At 37.3% G+C, this 17,189-nt stretch overlaps 1 protein-coding gene across 6 annotated transcripts in view; it reads left to right on the top strand.

Moving 5' to 3' along the window:
- Nucleotides 1-17,189, top strand: part of VEPH1 (ventricular zone expressed PH domain containing 1) — a 242,823-nt gene that overhangs the window by 142,574 nt on the left and 83,060 nt on the right. The gene's annotated exons all lie outside the window — the stretch shown is intronic.

Raw genomic sequence — 17,189 nt, 5'->3', positions numbered from 1 at the left:
TTGATCATGTTTCCATTTATAATTTTGATCTCTTGTTTCATCATGAACTTTTTGCATTCATTTTCATTTTTTAAAAATATTATTTGTTTTGGGCACCTGGGTGGCTCAGTGGGTTAAGCCGCTGCCTTCGGCTCAGGTCATGATCTCAGGGTCCTGGGATCAAGTCCCGCATCGGGCTCTCTGCTCAGCAGGGAGCCTGCTTCCTCCTCTCTCTCTCTCTCTCTGCCTGCCTCTCTGCCTACTTGTGATCTCTCTCTGTCAAATAAATAAATAAATTCTTTAAAAAAAATTATTTGTTTTGACTACTAAATTTTCTCATACTTCTTGAGTTTTTGTGCCCTGTTCCTGGAAGAGATGATAGGTTTGAGGCACAGATACTTAATATGAGTGTTGGATAGTTAAGTATAGCAAGACTTAGGAATAACTAAAATCAATAAAACTCAACACAAACTCTGCACAGTTTTGCATTTCACTAATACTCTGTGTATTTAAAGCACAGGTTGAAGAATATAATGTAAAAGAGGTTAAGTGAATTGCCCAGCTTAAGAGAGGAAGTCTGTAGCAAATGTAAAGTCAGACATATTTGCATCTGCTAGAATGGTTCTGTTTTTTAAGTTTAGCTTAAAGCGTTGAAGCTGTGCTGTCTGGTGAGTTTTAATCTTGTGAAAATGTGTGGAAGTCCTGCAGTTACTTGAAGCATCTAGTTGTCAAAAATTCATGCTATTTCTTATTGCCTTGAATTATTTTGGGAGTTTGAGAGTGACTTGGATTTTTTTTTCCAAAATATTGACTGAATCCATCATCTTTCCTAAAAACAAACAAAAATCAACAGGTATTTTCTTTTGATGTTCCCTACTGGGAATGGCGCATGCATATATATATATATATATATATATATATATATATAATATATATTTATATATATATTTTTTGAGTATACATTCTTTTTAAGTTGACATTTTGGAATTTGTTCACATTTTTGTAATTTCCTGGAAAATTTCTTGCACAGAGATATGTGGGAGGGATTAAAGATTTATATGACTCACTATAAATACATCCAGTGAGAAAGGACTCATGCTGACTGCAGGGGACGTGTTGTTATTATTCCCGAGATTGCGTAAACCATTCGGAGAATGCCAGCAGTCATCTGGCTGACACAGTTTTGCTTGCTGTCACGAGATCACTCAGCTCAACAGTATCACATTTCTATCCTTAAAAATTTATTGAAGAAAGATTCAGGCTTAGAAACTGTGTTATGTGTTTTTGGTGTAAAAAAGGCACATTTGGCCTTTCTTGCTGAATTATGCAAAGTAATCAAGAAACAAAAAACCACTTCCACAACATTTAGAGTTAAAAAGACAAATAGCCATCAGGAAACAACAACAACAATGTAGTAAGAATAATTTTAGACTGATGTCATAATGTGTATACCATAAGAAAAATGATAAAACAACACTTTAAAGAAGTTCTTTTGGTATCGTTTTGAATCGTATGAAAAAAAACCAATACTGACATCTGACTCCCTTACTTTGGCCTATAAAAACATCACTCTCGTAAGGTTCAACCTAATACTGTAGTAATAAACTGTGTTGAAAGAACAGGAACCTCACTAGTCAGAGTCCAGCAGAATTCAGTATGAGGTGAGTCAAGGTCACAAATGCCATTCTTATCCTCAGTCAACCATCCTGATATTGCATGCTGTTAATCAGAGAGGGGGCAGGCAATGGGGTCTAAATACAGCAGCACAAATCTATCATCGTGTCTGGAAAAATTGTCAAACCCCCAGTCTTTCTGAGGTTAGGTCAGCAGTGTCATTTCAGCTATGAAAGAGCCTGTTATTCCCAAGTCAGTGATTCTCTCCTGAGCCCTCGAGGCCTCTGATGTGGGTGCAGGTTAGCCAACTCTGGAAAGTCAGGTATTCATAGTTAGAGTAATTGTCTGACATCACTGCCTGATTATATTTACATGCAAGACTGAAGGAATTTAGTTCATCAGCTAAAGGGCATTTTAAATATCCGAATCACTAGAATTCCTTTATGTGAACAAAAATGATTTAAGGCTAAAAAAAAAAAAATCCAAAAACGCATGATATTGAAATAAATCCTTGAAAATCTGGCCCATCACCGGTGTTGTATAAAGGATGATATAAAAGCTTACAAGAACCCATCAATGTGGCTTTGGTGTGCTTTGAAGTATTCCCTGATTGGGTGAAAATACATCCCATCTGTAGAGCATATCAGCAAGTCTGACTTGCAGAAAGCTAATTTTAAAGCTAGTAATGTCGTCCTTTCTCTAATAGACTGACAGAAGGTGATTTTTCAACTTGAACAGATATGAGAATATACAAAAATAAAAGTTCATTATAAATACCAAGAAGCAGGTGCTGTTTCATAATTAATCACAAAATAATTTTTTAATTGAAATTTTGCATGTAGTCAAGTCCAACCGCATGCTGGGACAACCAAGGAGGAAAGGCAATCCAGTCCTTACCTCTCTCTCCTTGGTTGGTCTAATCTGGAGGGTGATGTAACATTCATTCATGGAGTGGTTCTGGAGAAAGGGTCTTTCTTTTTTAAAATGGAGTGGTTTAGTCACGGAATTAGGATCATTTATCCTTGAGGATATTTATTTTTACATTTTTTTCTATTTTAATTCCAATATAGTTAACATACAGCGTTATATTAGTTTCAGGTATGCAACATAATGATTCAGCACTTACATATATCACCCTGTACTCATCACAATTATACTCCTAAATCCCCATCACCTATTTCACCCATCCCCCCACCCGCCTCCTCCCTGGTAACCATCAGTCTGTTCTCCATAGTTAAGAGTCTGTTTCTTGTTTTTTCTCCTCTCCCTCTTTCTCTCTCGTTCCTTTGCACGTGTGTTTTGTTTTTTAATTCCACATATGAGTGAAATTGTATGGAATCTGTCTTTCTCTGACTGACTTAATCTGCTTAGCAATATACACTGTAGTTCCATCCATGTCATGGCAAATGGCAAGACTTCATTCTTTTTGTGGCTGAATAGTATTCCACTATATATATACAGTGGAATATATATATATATATTTACCACTGTATACAGTGGTAAATATATATATATATACCACTTCTCCATTCATTGACTAAGGAACATTTAAGCTGCTTCCATAATTTGGCTATTGTAAATAACACTCCTATAGTCATAGGGATGCATTTATCACTTTTAATCAAAATTTTTGTATTTTGGGGTAAATGCACAGTAGCACCACTGCTCAGTCATAGGGTAGTGTTGTCTTTAACATTTTTTTTTTTTAATTTGACAGAGAGAGAGATCATAGGTAGGCAGAGAGGCAGGCAGAGAGAGAAGAGGAAGCAGGCTCCCTGCTGAGCAAAGAGCCCGATTCAGGCTCAATCCCAGGACCCTGAGATCATGACCTGAGCCGAAGGCAGTGGCTTAACCCACCGAGCCACCCAGGAGCCTCTGTCTTTAACATTTTTTTTTTTTAAGATTTCATTTGTTAATTTATTTGACAGAGAGAGAGAAAGAGAGAGAGAGATCACAAGTAGGCAGAGAGGCAGGCAGAGAGAGAGGGGGGAAGCAGGCTCTCCGCTGAGCAGAGAGCCCAATGTGGGGCTTGATTCCAGGACCCTGAAATCATGACCTGAGCCGAAGGCAGCAGCTTAACCCACTGAGCCACCCAGGTGCCCCTGTCTTTAATATTTTGAGGAACCTCTGACATTTTTCCGCAGTGGCTGCACCAGTTTGCATTCCCACCAACAATGCAAGAGGTTTCCTTTTTCTCCATCTCCTTGCCAATATTTGTTTCCTGGGTTTTTTATTTTAGCCATTCCAACAGGATCTGAGGTGATATCTCATGTAGTTTTGATTCACATTTTGCCAGATAATGAGGGATATTGAGCATCTTTTCATGTGTCTATTGGCCATCTGGATGTCTTCTTTGGAAACATGTCTTCATGTCTTCTGTCCATTTTTTTTTAAACTTTTAAAAAATTTTTATTTATTTATTTGACAGACAGAGATCACAAGTAGGCAGAGAGGCAGGCAGAGAAGGAAGCAGGCTCCCTGCTGAGCAGAGAGCCTGATGCAGGGCTCAATCCCAGGACCCTGGGATCATGTCCTGAGCCGAAGGCAGAGGCTTTAACCCACTGAGCCACCCAGGTGCCCCTCTTCTGTCCATTTTTAAATTGGATTATTTGTTTTTGGGATGTTGAGTTATATATTTATATATTTTTATTCTAACCTTTTATCAGATATGTCATTTGTAAATATCTTCTTCCATTCAGTAAGGTGTCTTTTACTTTTGATTGTTTCCTTGGCTGTGCAGAAGATTTTTATTTTGTTGTAGTCAAAATAAATTTTGATGTAGTCAAAATTAATTTTTGATTTTGTTTCCCTTGCCTCAGGAGACATATCTAGAGAAATGTTGCTTCAGCTGATGTCTGAAACATTAGTTCCTATATTCTAGGATTTTTATGGCTTCAGGCCCCACATTTAGGTCTTTAATCCATTTTGAGTGTATTTTTGTGTATGGTGTAAGAAAGTGGTCCCATTTCATTGTTTTCCACGTAGCTGTCCAGTTTTCCCAACACCATTTGTTGAAGAGACTGTCTTTTTCCCATTGGATATTCTTTCCTACTTTGCCAAAGATTAATTGACCATGTAATTGTGGGTTTATTTCTGGGTTTTCTATTCAGTTCTATTGATCTATGTGTCTATTTTTGTGCCACTACCATACTGTTTATGATGATTACAGCTTTGTAATAGGGCTTGAAATCTGGAATTGTGATACCTCAGCTTTGCTTTCCTCTTTCAGAATTGCTTTGCCTTTTCAAAGTCTTTTGTGGCTCCACACCAAGTTTAGTATTGTTTCTTCTAGTTCTGTGAAAAATGCTGTTGGTATTTTGATAGGGATTGCATTAAATGTATAGATTATTTTGGGTAGTATAGACTTTTTAACATATTTGTTTTCCTAATCCATGAGCATGGAATGCCTTTCCATTTCTTAGTGTCATCTTTGATTTCTTTCATCAACGTTTTATGGTTTTCAGAGTATAGGTCTTTCACCTCTTTGGTTAGGTTTATTCCTAGGTATCTTGTTATTTTTAGCGCAATTGTAAATGGGGTTGTTTTCTTAATTTCTCCTTCTGTTGCTGTATTATTGGTGTAGAGAAATGCAACAGATTTCTGCACCTTGATTTTATATCCTCCAACTATACTGAATTCATTTATCAGTTCTAGTGGGGTTTTGGTGGAATATTTTGGGTTTTTGATATGTAATATTGTGTCGACTGCAAAATTTCTTACCAATTTGGGTGACTTTTATTTCTTTTTGTTGTCTGGTCTCTAGGACTTCCAGTAGCATATTGAATAAAAACGGTGAGAGTAGACATCCTTATATTATTCCTGATCTTAGGGGGAAAGCTCTCAGTTTTTCCCATTGGATATGATGTTGACTTCAGGTTTTTCATAGGTAGCCTTTATTATTTCAAAGTATGTTCACTCTAAACTTACTTTGTTGAGGGCTTTTACAATAAATGGATATTGTACTTTGTCAAGTGTTTTTCTACATCTACTGAAGTGATTGTATGGTTTTTATCCAGCCTCTTATTAATGTGATATATCATATTGATTGATTTATAAATATTAAGTCACCCTTGCATAGCAGGAATAAATCCCACTTGATCATGGTGAATAATTTTTTAAAATGTATTGTTGATTTCAGTGTGCTAGTATGTTGTTGAGAATTTTTGCATCTATGTTCATGAGTGATGTTTGCCTACAGTTCTCTTTTTTGTGGTGTCTTTATCTGATTTTGGAATCAGGGTGATAAGGACCTCCTGAAATGAATTTAGAAATTTTCCTCCTTCTTATATTTCTTAGAATAGTTTCAGAAGAATATATATTCCTCTTTAAATATTTGGTAAACTTTACCTATGAAGTGGTCTGGTCCTAGGCTTTTGTTTGTTGGGAGATTATTTTTGTTTTTATTTTTGTTTTTTTTATTACTGATTCAATCTCCTTGCTGGTAATCAGTCTGTTCAAATGTTCTATTTCTTCCTGCTTTTGTTTGGTAGGCTGTACTTTCCTAGGAACTTATCCATTTATTCTAAGTGGCCTAGTTCTTTGGCATATAGCTTTTCATGATATTCTTTTCAGTTATTTGTATTTCTGAGGTATTGGTTGTTATTTTCCTCTTTCATTTGTGATTTTGTTTATTGGAGTCGGCTCTTTCTCTCTCTCTCTGATGAGTCTGGCTAAAAGTTTATCAATTCTGTTGATCTTTTCAAAGAACCAGCTCCTGGTTTCATTGATCTGTTTTATTTATTTATTTATTTATTTATTTATTCTTAGTTTCTATATCATTTATTTCTACTTTAATATTCATCATTTCCTTCCTTCTACTGGTTTTGGGTTTTATTTGTTCTTCTTTTTCCTAGCTCCTTTAAGGTATAAGATTAGGTTGCTCATTTGAGATTTTTCTTGCTTCTTGAGGTAGGCCTTTATTGCTATAAACTTCCCTCTTGGAACCACTTTTGTGGCACCTAGAGATTTTGGATGGTTGTGTTATCATTTTCTTTTGTCTCCATATATATTTTTTAATTTTCTTATTGAATTCTTTTTTGACCCATTCATCATTTAGGAGCATGTTATTTAACCTCCATGTATTTGTGTTCTTTCCAGATTTTTCTTGTCCTTGATTTCTAGTTTCACAGTGTTGTGGTCAGAAAAGATGCGTGGAATGATTTCAGTCTTCTTGAATTTGTTGAGACTTGTTTTGTGGACTAATATGTGATCTATTGTGGAAAATGTTTCCTGTGCCTTGAAAAGAATGTGTATTCTGCTGCTTTAGGATGGAATGTTCTGAATATATCTGTTAGATCCCTCTGGTCCAACGTGTCATTCAAAGTCACTGTTTTCTTGTTGATTTGCTGTTGGATGACCTGTCCATTGATGTACATGGAATGTTAAAGTCCCCTACTACTATTGTATTACTATCGATGACATATTTTATATTTGTTATTAGCTGCTTTTTTGTATTTGGGTGCTCCCATGTTGGGTGCATAAATATTTACAATTATTATATCTTCTTATTGGAATGTTCCCTATGAATATATAGTGTCCTTCTTTGTTTTTTGTTGCAGTTTTTGTTTTAAAGTCTGGGGTTTTTTTGTTTTTGTTTTTGTTTTGAAGATTTTGTTTATTTATTTGACAGACAGAGATCACAAGTAGGCAGAGAGGCAGGCAAAGAGACAGAGAGGTGGAAGCAGGCTCCCTGCTGAGCAGAGAGCCTGATGCGGGGCTTGATTCCAGGACCCTAAGACCATGACCTGAGCCAAAAGCAGAGGCTTTAACCCACTGAGTCACTCAGGTGCCCCTTGTTTTTGTTTTGATATAGGTATTTCTACTTTGGCTTTCTTGTCACTTCCATTTGCATATAAATATTTCCTTAACCCTCCACTTTCAATCTGCATGTGTCTTTAGGTGTGAAGTAACTCTCTATAGATGGGTCTTTTTTCTTTTCTTTTTTTTTTGAAGGAACTTTTATTTTATTTTTTTATTTCTTTTCAGTGTAACAGAATTCATTGTTTTTGCATCACACCCAGTGCTCCATGCAATACATGCCCTCCTTAATACCCACCACCTGGCTCCCCCAACCTCCCACCCTCTGCCCCTTCAAAACCCTCAGATTGTTTTTCAGAGTCCATCGTCTCTCATGGTTCATCTCCCCCTCCAATTTCCCTCAACTCCCTTCTCCTCTCCATCTCCCTATGTCCTCCATGTTATTTGTTATGCTCCACAAATAAGTGAAACCATATGATAATTGACTCTCTCTGCTTGACTTATTTGACTCAGCATAATCTCTTCCAGTCCTGTCCATGTCACTACAAAAATTGGGTATTCATCCTTTCTGATGGAGGCATAATATTCCATAGTGTATATGGACACATCTTCCTTGTCCATTCGTCCGTTGAAGGGCATCTTGGTTCTTTCCACAGGTTGGCGACTGTGGCCATTGTTGCTATAAACATTGGGGTACAGGTGGCCCTTCTTTTCACTACATCTGTATCCTTGGGGTAAATACCCAGAAGTGCAATTGCAGGGTCATAGGGAAGCTCCATTTTTAATTTCTTGAGGAATCTCCACAATGTTCTCCAAAGTGTCTGCACCAAATTGCATTCCCACCAACAGTGTAAGAAGGTTCCCCTTTCTCCACATTCTCTCCAACACACGTTGTTTCCTGTCTTGCTAATTTTGGCCATTCTAACTGGTATAAGGTGGTATCTCAATGTGGTTTTAATGTGAATCTCCAGCATCCGTTCCTAATTAAAACACTTCAAAGTATAGGGATAGAGGGAACATTCCTGAACTTCATAAAACCTATCTATGAAAGACTCACAGCAAATATCATCCTCAATGAGAAAAAGCTCACAGCCTTCCCGTTGAGATCAGGAACATGACAAGGATGCGCACTCTCACCACTCTTGTTCAACATAGTATTAGAAGTCCCAACAACAGCAATCAGACAATGAAGAGAAATAGAAGGTATCCAAATTGGCAATGAAGAAGTCAAACTCTCTCTCTTCGCAGATGACATGATTCTTTATATGGAAAACCCAAAAGACTCCACCCCCAAACTACTAGAACTCCTACAGCAACTCAGTAACATGGCAGGATACAAAGTCAATGTACAGAAATCAGTGGCTTTCTTATACACTAACAATGAAAATACAGAAAGGGAAATTAGAGAATCGATTCCATTTACTATAGCACCAAGAACCATAAGATACCTGGGAATAAACCTAACCAAAGAGGTAAAGGATCTGTACTTGAGGAACTACAGAACACTCATGAAAGAAATTGAAGAAGACACAAAAAGATGGAAGATCATTCCATGCTCTTGGATCGGAAGAATAAACATTGTTTAAATGTCTATACTGCCTAGAGAAATCTATACTTCTAATGCCATTCCTATCAAAATTCCACCAGTATTTTTCAAAGATCTGGAGCAAATAATCCTAAAATTTGTGTGGAATCAGAAGAGACACTGAATTGCTAAGGAAATGTTGAAAAACAAAAATAAAACTGGTGGCATCATGTTACTTGATTTCAAGCTTTACTACAAAGTTGTGATCACCAAGACACCATGGTACTGGCATAGAAACAGACACATAGACCAGTGGAACAGAGTAGAAAGCACAGATATGGAACCTCAACTCTATGGTCAAATAATCTTCAACAAAGCAGGAAAAAATATACAGTGGAAAAAAGACAGTCTCTTCAATAAATGGTGCTGGGAAAATTGAACAGCTGTATGTAGAAGAATGAAACTCAACCATTCTCTTATGCCGTACACAAAGATAAACTCGAAATGGATAAAAGACCTCAATGTGAGACAGGAATCCATCAGAATCCTAGAGGAGAACATAGGCAGTAACCTCTTCATTATCAGCCACAGCAACTTCTTTCAAGGTATGTCTCCAAAGGCAAAGGAAACAAAAGCGAAAATGAACTTTTGGGATTTCATCAAGATCAAAAACTTCTGCACAGCAAAGGAAACAGTCAACAAAACAAAGAGGCAACCCCCGAAATGGGAGAAGATATTTTCAAATGACAGTACAGACAAAAGGTTGATATCCAGGATCTATAAAGAACTTCTCAAACTCAACACACACAAAACAGATAATCATATCAAAAAATGGGCAGAAGATATGAACAGACACTTCTCCAATGAAGACATACAAATGGCTATCAGACACATGAAAAAATGTTCATCATCACTAGCCATCTGGGTCTTATTTCTTTATCCACTCTATCACTCTATGTCTTTTGATTAGAGTGTGTAGTCCATTTATATTCAAAGTAAATTGATAGGAATGCACTTATTACCATTTTCTTATTTATTTTATGGTTGTTTTTGTAGTTTTTCTCTGATCCTTTCTTCTCTTTCTCTCTTTCATGGTTGCTGGGTTTTCGTTTTTGTTGTTGTTTTTAGCAAAATACTTGGATTCTTTTGTCTATTCTTTGTATGTCTGTTATTTTTTTTTTATTTGTAGTTACTATTAGGTTTGTATATAACATCTTCTGGATATAGCAGTCTATATTAAGTTCATTATTGTTTAAGTTCAAACCTATTCTTTTCTTCTTTAGTGAGAGAGAAAGTGAGTAGTGACAGGGAAGGCAGTGGGAGAGAGAATTCCAAGAAGTTTCTATGCCCAGTGTGGAGCCTGATACAGGACTTGATCTCGTGACCCCAAGCTCATGACCTGAGCCCAAATCAAGAGTGGGTCACTTAACCAACTGAGCCACCCAGTTGCCCCCCAAACCATCCTTTACTCCTCTCCCTCTCATATTTGAGGCATATGGTGTCATATTTTATATCCTTTTATTTTGTGAATACCTTGACTGATTTTTTTTTTTTTTACAAACATGTTTATTTTTATTTCCTTTTTGGTTCTTATTTTCATTCTCTCACTTATGGTCTTTCCTTTTCACTCAGAATCACCTTTAATATTTCTTGTAGGCCTGATTTAGTGGTCATGAACTTCTTATTTTTTTGTTAGTCTGAGAAACTGTTTATTTCTATTTCTATTCTGAATGATAGCTTTGCTGGATAGTATATTCTTGGCTATAGATTTTTCCTTTTCAACACATTGAATATATCATGCCACTGGTTTACAAATTTTCTGCTGAAAAATCTGCTAATAGGCCTATGAGGTTCCCCTTGTATGTGACTATCTTCTTTTCTCTTGCTGTTTTTAGAATTTTTTTCTCTATCGCTACTTTTAACATTTTGATTATTGTGGATTAAAGGACCTCCTTTGGTAGAATTTACTGGGGGAATTTCAGTGCCTCCTAGATTTGTAAATCTGTTTCCTTCCCCAAATTTGGGAAATTCTCAGCTATTATTTCTTCAAATAAATGTTCTGGCCTCTTTTCTTTCTCTTCTCTTTCTATGATCCTTATAATTCAAGTTATTACACTTGATGGAGCTACTGAGTTCCCTAAATTTATTCTCATTTCACATAATTCTTTTTTTCTCTCATTTGATCAACTTGATTACTTTCAATGACTCTGTCTTCTAGATCATTAATTTGTTCTTCTTCTTCCATCTTGTTTACTCCATCAAGTCTATTATTAATTTCATTTATTATGTTCTTCATCTCTGTTGGCTCTTTTTTATCTCTGTGTTAAGTGTCTAGCTGATGTCCTCCACTCTTTTCTCAAGTCCAGTGAGTATGTTTATGATCGTTATTTTAAATTCTCTATTGGGCATTTTACCTATATCCATTTTGCTTAGGTCTCTTCCTGTGGTTTTGTCCTCTTCTTTCATTTGTGGCATATTCTTCTGTCTCTTCATTTTGCCTCTCTCTGTCTGTTTCTGTGTGTTTGAAACTCAGCTTACTCTTGAAGTTAAAAAAGTTAAGAAAGTCTCTTGCCATTTAAAGTGGCGGGCAGAAAAGAAAAAAAGTGGTGGGCAGGGCTGCCTGGATGGTTCAGTGTGTTAAGCCTCTGCCTTGGGCTCAGGTTATGATCCCAGGGTCCTGGGATTGAACTCCACATTTGGCTCTTTGCTCAGCAGGGAGTCTGCTCCCCCCCACCCCCACCTGCATCTCTTGTGATCTCTGTCTGTCAAATAGATAAATAAAATCTTAAAATAAAAAAAAAGTGGTGGGCAGGATATGAACTTTTAATTAGTTGGCACTGGTCCTCCTCCACAGGGAATGTGCATCCACGCATCCACAATGGAGTTCAGACCAGCCAGGGCCACTCCACAAAACATGCATGGGAAGGAGGTGCAGTTTTAACAAATGCACATGTCCTTAGTGGAAGGTCAGGAGACAGTGTTGGCAAGGTTTCTGTGGGTCTTGAGGGGAGGGGGGAACTCTGGAACTGGGACTGAGGCAGGTCTGGCTGGAGAGGGGTGTGGTATAAGCAAGTTAAGCAGTGAATACAGGTGATGTGCTGGTTCCCACAAGTGGCTCTGTGTTTATGATGAGGGGTGAGGGAAGGAAATAGTACCGGCCATCTTTTTTGTTCTGGAGAAGTCCCTTAGTGAACTCTGATATTAGTAACTAACACTCCCCCCTATAAATCCCAGATGCCTTTCAAACTGCTGCTTCCAATCTGTATCATCATGGGCAGTTTGTTGTGTTATCTTTTTAAGGAAAGGGACTCAGCTTTCTATTACCCTTTGGGCTCCCTCAGAACTGAGCCTGTTGAATTTTAAGGCTTTAAGTACCACTATTTGTAAATACTCACAAAATTCAGGCTTTAAGTACCACTAGTTGTAAATACTCACAAAATTCAACACCTCTGATTACAAAACAAGTGCTATGAGAATTTCTCTTCCCATTTTAGGATCCCCTGTGTGTCATTCTCTTTCCTGAGCTTCTCCATGTCTGTGGCTCTCTCCCTTCAGTTACAGACCTGTAGGGTTTAGAGTCCCACCAAGTCCTTAGGTCCTTGCCCTTCCTACCCTTTTTGATGTGGCTTCATCTGTACATTTAGTTGTGGAGTTTTTTCACAATTGCTAAATGCAGTTTGCAAATTTACTTTTGAGCACCCTAGTAGCCAGTAAGGAAGGAAATAAAACCAGTGAAAAATATAGAGTGTCCATAAATAGAAGTATTATAATTGCTTAGAGGGAAAAAAAAAAGAAAGAAAGTTGTTTATTCATTTGGTTAATGATGTTGTATTCACTGAAGCTATTTCATTAAAAGAGGTTTTTATATTATGCAACATTTAACCACTAAACATAAAAAGAGTACTGGTTCTTCAACTGGAAGCAATTTTATCCCTAGCTTTGGGACTTTTGGTAACAATGTCTGGGGACATTTTTCATTGTCATGAGTGAAGGAGTGAAGCAGGTGCTACTGTCATGTAGTGGGTAGATGCCAGAGATGAGGTTAACCATTCTACAATGGACAAGACAGACCCCTGCCAAAATAAAGTATTATCCAGGCTGAAATATCAGTGATGGTTACAAACCCCTGCAACAGACCTTTGTTTCTCAAAGTGTGGTCCATGAACTAGCTACATTGACATTGCTGGGGTACTTGTTAGAAATTCAGAGTTTCTAAAGTTTAACAAGATTCCTTAAGTGATTCAAATGCACATTAAAGTTTAAGAAGCATTGTTAGTGCAGGAATGAGAAATTCCAGTGGATCCCATAGGGATCCCATAGGGAAAATAATTTTATTCCTTATAGTGAATTTGTTATTTAATTAACTGATTCTTCATTTAATAATCACCTCTTAATTAAGGAGATGACTATTCTTCTCAAGAACACTCAAGGTTTCAGGGCTCAGCTATCTGGACTATTTATTGAATTTGTGTTTCCAGTTGTCCTTTGATTTTTTTCACAGGATATAGGGTTAAAAAAAGGATGAATAGGCTTATAAGCCAGAAAATTCTACTCCATGGTATATGTGTTAATTTGTAGTGTGTTTGACCTTCTGACTTTTTATGAACATGGAATTTAGTTTCTCATGGAACTAGTAGTTTTAATAGCTTCAAAATATCTTGGGGATCAAATATGTCTTCAATGATTATTAGTAAACTTGTATAAATGAATTAGAAACATACAGAGTATATTTCCCTTAAAATATGCAGAGAATTTAAATTAAGCAAAAGCACGCTAGAGGCAAAATTTTCTTTCTTAAACCCAAAACATTGAAAAGTGGGTTAAGACAAGTATCTACATGTGAACTTACCTCTCATTAATATTTATAGATTAATCCCATTGGCCCTCATTCCTTTTAATAGGAAATGATGTAATTGTACTTTGGACCATCTTTTCTCTACTGAATCTACCTGATTTTTTTTCTAACTTCCTTAAAAAGGATCTTGAAAATATTTTTTTTTAAAGCTCTCTTTTCCAGTAATTGTAGACAGTTAGGACATTCCTACATCTCTTTCTTGTCTTTCTACTGAATTTATATTTTTCAGTCACACCGGTTACACCCAGGTGTTTTTTGTTTGTTTGATTGTTCTTTTAACAAATCCTTTGAAATCTTACAAACAATTGAATCTACAGTAAAAAAAGAATCAAGACAAATATTTTTATTCTTATAGCACAAAATTATATAATCTTTCCATAATTCCAGTGTCAAATGTACAGTGAACACTTGAGATGTTTATTAATGTTTTCAGAAATTTTATCATGTTTAACTTTCCATTTACTATTGTGTATTGTGTATTTTTAATTTACGTGCAACAGCAAGAAGAATTATTGTGTCTCCATGAGACAATTCAGTACCTTATAAGTTAAAAAGTTTATTTTAAAGTACTGAAATACAAGGAAATTTCCAAAACAAAGTATAAAACAATAGCATATTGCCATTCTTGGTTTGTTGATATGTTATCTGTGAATACTTTTAATCTATATTATAGTGTCCTAATGTGTAATGGACCTATCTAAGTTCAGCTTAGGGACTGATTTTTCAAACTCTTGAAGCTTAAGAAATTTCAAAATGCCTTTAGTCAAGCATTATTACTGTTAACTTTTGAACTCATGCACATTTTAGGGAAATGTAATCCATGTGTTTCAAATTTATTTTCACTTTATCCATCAAGATATGTTTTGGTAAACTCTTCTGATCCTTATGAGGTGTTTTATTGATAAAAATATCATCAAAAAAGAAACTTTGCTGGTATTAAGAAGAGACCTATATCCAAACTGCCTTAAAATGACCCATGACTTTTTTTTTTAAAGATTTCATTTATTTATTGGAGAGAGAGAAAGAATGATAGAGAGAGAGAGCACGAGAAGGGGAGGGTCAGATTCCCTGCCCAGCAGAGAGCTTGATGGGGGACTCAATCCCAGGACTCCAGGATCATGATCTGAGCCAAAGGTAGTCCCTTAACCAACAGAGGCACCCAGGTGCCTGACCCGTGACTTCTGAAAAAAATATTTTTTCTAGTTTTGGTCATACTTCTTACTATTTTTTTTATTTTTTATAAACATAAACATATAATATATTTTTATCCCCAGGAGTACAGGTCTGTGAATCGTGAGGTTTACATACTTCACAGCACTCACCATAGCATATATCCTCCCCAATGTCCATAACCCCATCCTCCTCTCCCAACCCCCCTCCCTCCAGCAACCCTCAGTTTGTTTTGTGAGATTAAGAGTCACTTATGGTTTGTCTCCCTCCCAATCCCATCTTGTTTCATTGATTCTTCTCCTACCCCTTAACACACGTTGCATCTCCACTTCCTCATATCAGAGAGATCATATGATAGTTGTCTTTCTCTGATTGACTTATTTCACTAAGCATAATACCCTCTAGTTCCATCCACATCGGCGCACGTGGCAAGATTTCATTTCTTTTGATGGCTGCATAGTATTCCATTGTGTATATATACCACCTCTTCTTTATGCATTCATCTGTTGATGGACATCTAGGTTCTTTCCATAGTTTGGCTATTGTAGACATTGCTACTATAAACATTAGGGTGCATGTGCCCCTTCAGATCACTACATTTGTATCTTTAGGGTAAATACCCAGTAGGGCAATTCCTGGGTCATAGGGTAGTTCTATTTTCACATTTTGAGGAACCTCCATGCTGTTTTCCAGAGTGGTAGCACCAGCTTACATTCCCACCAACAGTGGAGGAGGGTTCCCCTTTCTCCACATCCTCACCAGCATCTGTCATTTCCTGACTTGTTAATTTTAGCCATTCTGACTGGTGTGAGGTGATATCTCATTGTGGTTTTGATTTGTATTTCCCTGATTCCGAGTGATACAGAGCACTTTTTCATGTGTCTGTTGGCCATCTAGATGTCTTCTTTGCAGAAATGTCTGTTCATGTCTTCTGCCTATTTCTTTTTTTTTCTTTAAAGATTTTATTTATTTATTTGACAGACAGAGATCACAGGTAGGCAGAGAGGCAGGCAGAGAGAGAGGGGGAAGCAGGCTCCCCACTGAGCAGAGAGCCCGATGCAGGGCTCGATCCCAGAACCCAGGGATCATGACCAGAGCTGAAGGCAGAGGCTTTAACCCACTGAGCCACCCAGGTGCCCCCCCCCCCATTTCTTGATTGGGTTATTTGTTCTTTGGGTGTTGAGTTTGCTAAGTTCTTTATAGATTTTGGACACTAGCCCTTTATCTGATATGTCGTTTGCAAATATCTTCTCCCATTCTGTCAGTTGTCTTTTGGTTTTGTTAACTGTTTCCTTTGCTGTGCAAAAGCTTTTGATCTTGATGAAATCCCAATAGTTCATTTTTGCCCTTGCTTCCCTTGCCTTTGGCGATGTTCCTAGGAAGATGTTGCTGCGGCTGAGGTCCATACGTCTTACTATTAACAAACAAACAAATCCACATATCTTAACATGGAATCATGGAATCAACTAGTTGTGGGCCAGGTTTGTACAGGGAAAATGTGAATAGGCTACTTTGCCCACTCATGTTAGGCAACGTTGAGTTTGGAACTGCTCCTACAATAAAGTAATGATGAGAGTTAGATACAGTAAGTCAGTTAAAGGGTCTAAGAAAATTTCTCTTTCTCTTTTTCCGTCCAAAATCTATACTACCACCACTTTCTTGGGCAGGTGCTGCAAATAATTTCTATTAGAAATACATTTCTGTGTGTTATCACCCTTTGTACCTTTACCCCAGACAGAGTCAGCTCACATTCTCCAGAAAGATGAGGGTCTGAAGACACAAACACCTAAGAGAGAGAATGTGGGGCGTCCTGAGTGCATGCACCAGTATGATAAGAACAGTTGGAGCCCTCAGCTACCTTTGCATCTGCCCACTCAGTGCTTGTCTACACCAACCTAGGAGGAAAAACAGGATTGACATTTTGGTGGGCAACTAACTAGGACAGAGAAATCCATGCAGCAATGGGTCCCACTGAAGTCAGCCTCTGTGGCCATTGTAGGTCTTCTCAGGTCACAAATCACTGCCTTTAGCAGATAAATGATTTCCCAAAGTACTTGAGTCTGGCAGTCTTTCACTACCATGAGCAAGCAAAAACCCAGGGCACCAGACCAGGTCTTTTTGGCCCCTAGGGGCCTCAGCCAGGCCCAAGGTGGGAAAAGAATAGCACTTGGAACTTGAAGAGATTCCCTGGGCTCTGGAGTAGGACACAGAATACCTTCCATTTAAAGTTTCCAGTAACTTGGCTTTTAGGGCTCTGGCTTTAATAACCTAGTTATCTACTATCCTATA

Source organism: Mustela putorius, unplaced genomic scaffold (genome assembly GCF_011764305.1).
Source record: "Mustela putorius furo isolate JIRA1106 unplaced genomic scaffold, ASM1176430v1.1 tig00003834_pilon_pilon_pilon, whole genome shotgun sequence".
Classification (NCBI taxonomy): Eukaryota; Metazoa; Chordata; class Mammalia; order Carnivora; family Mustelidae; genus Mustela; species Mustela putorius.
The sequence above is the reverse complement of the archived record's forward strand: the minus strand, read 5'-3'. Positions and strand labels throughout refer to the sequence as shown.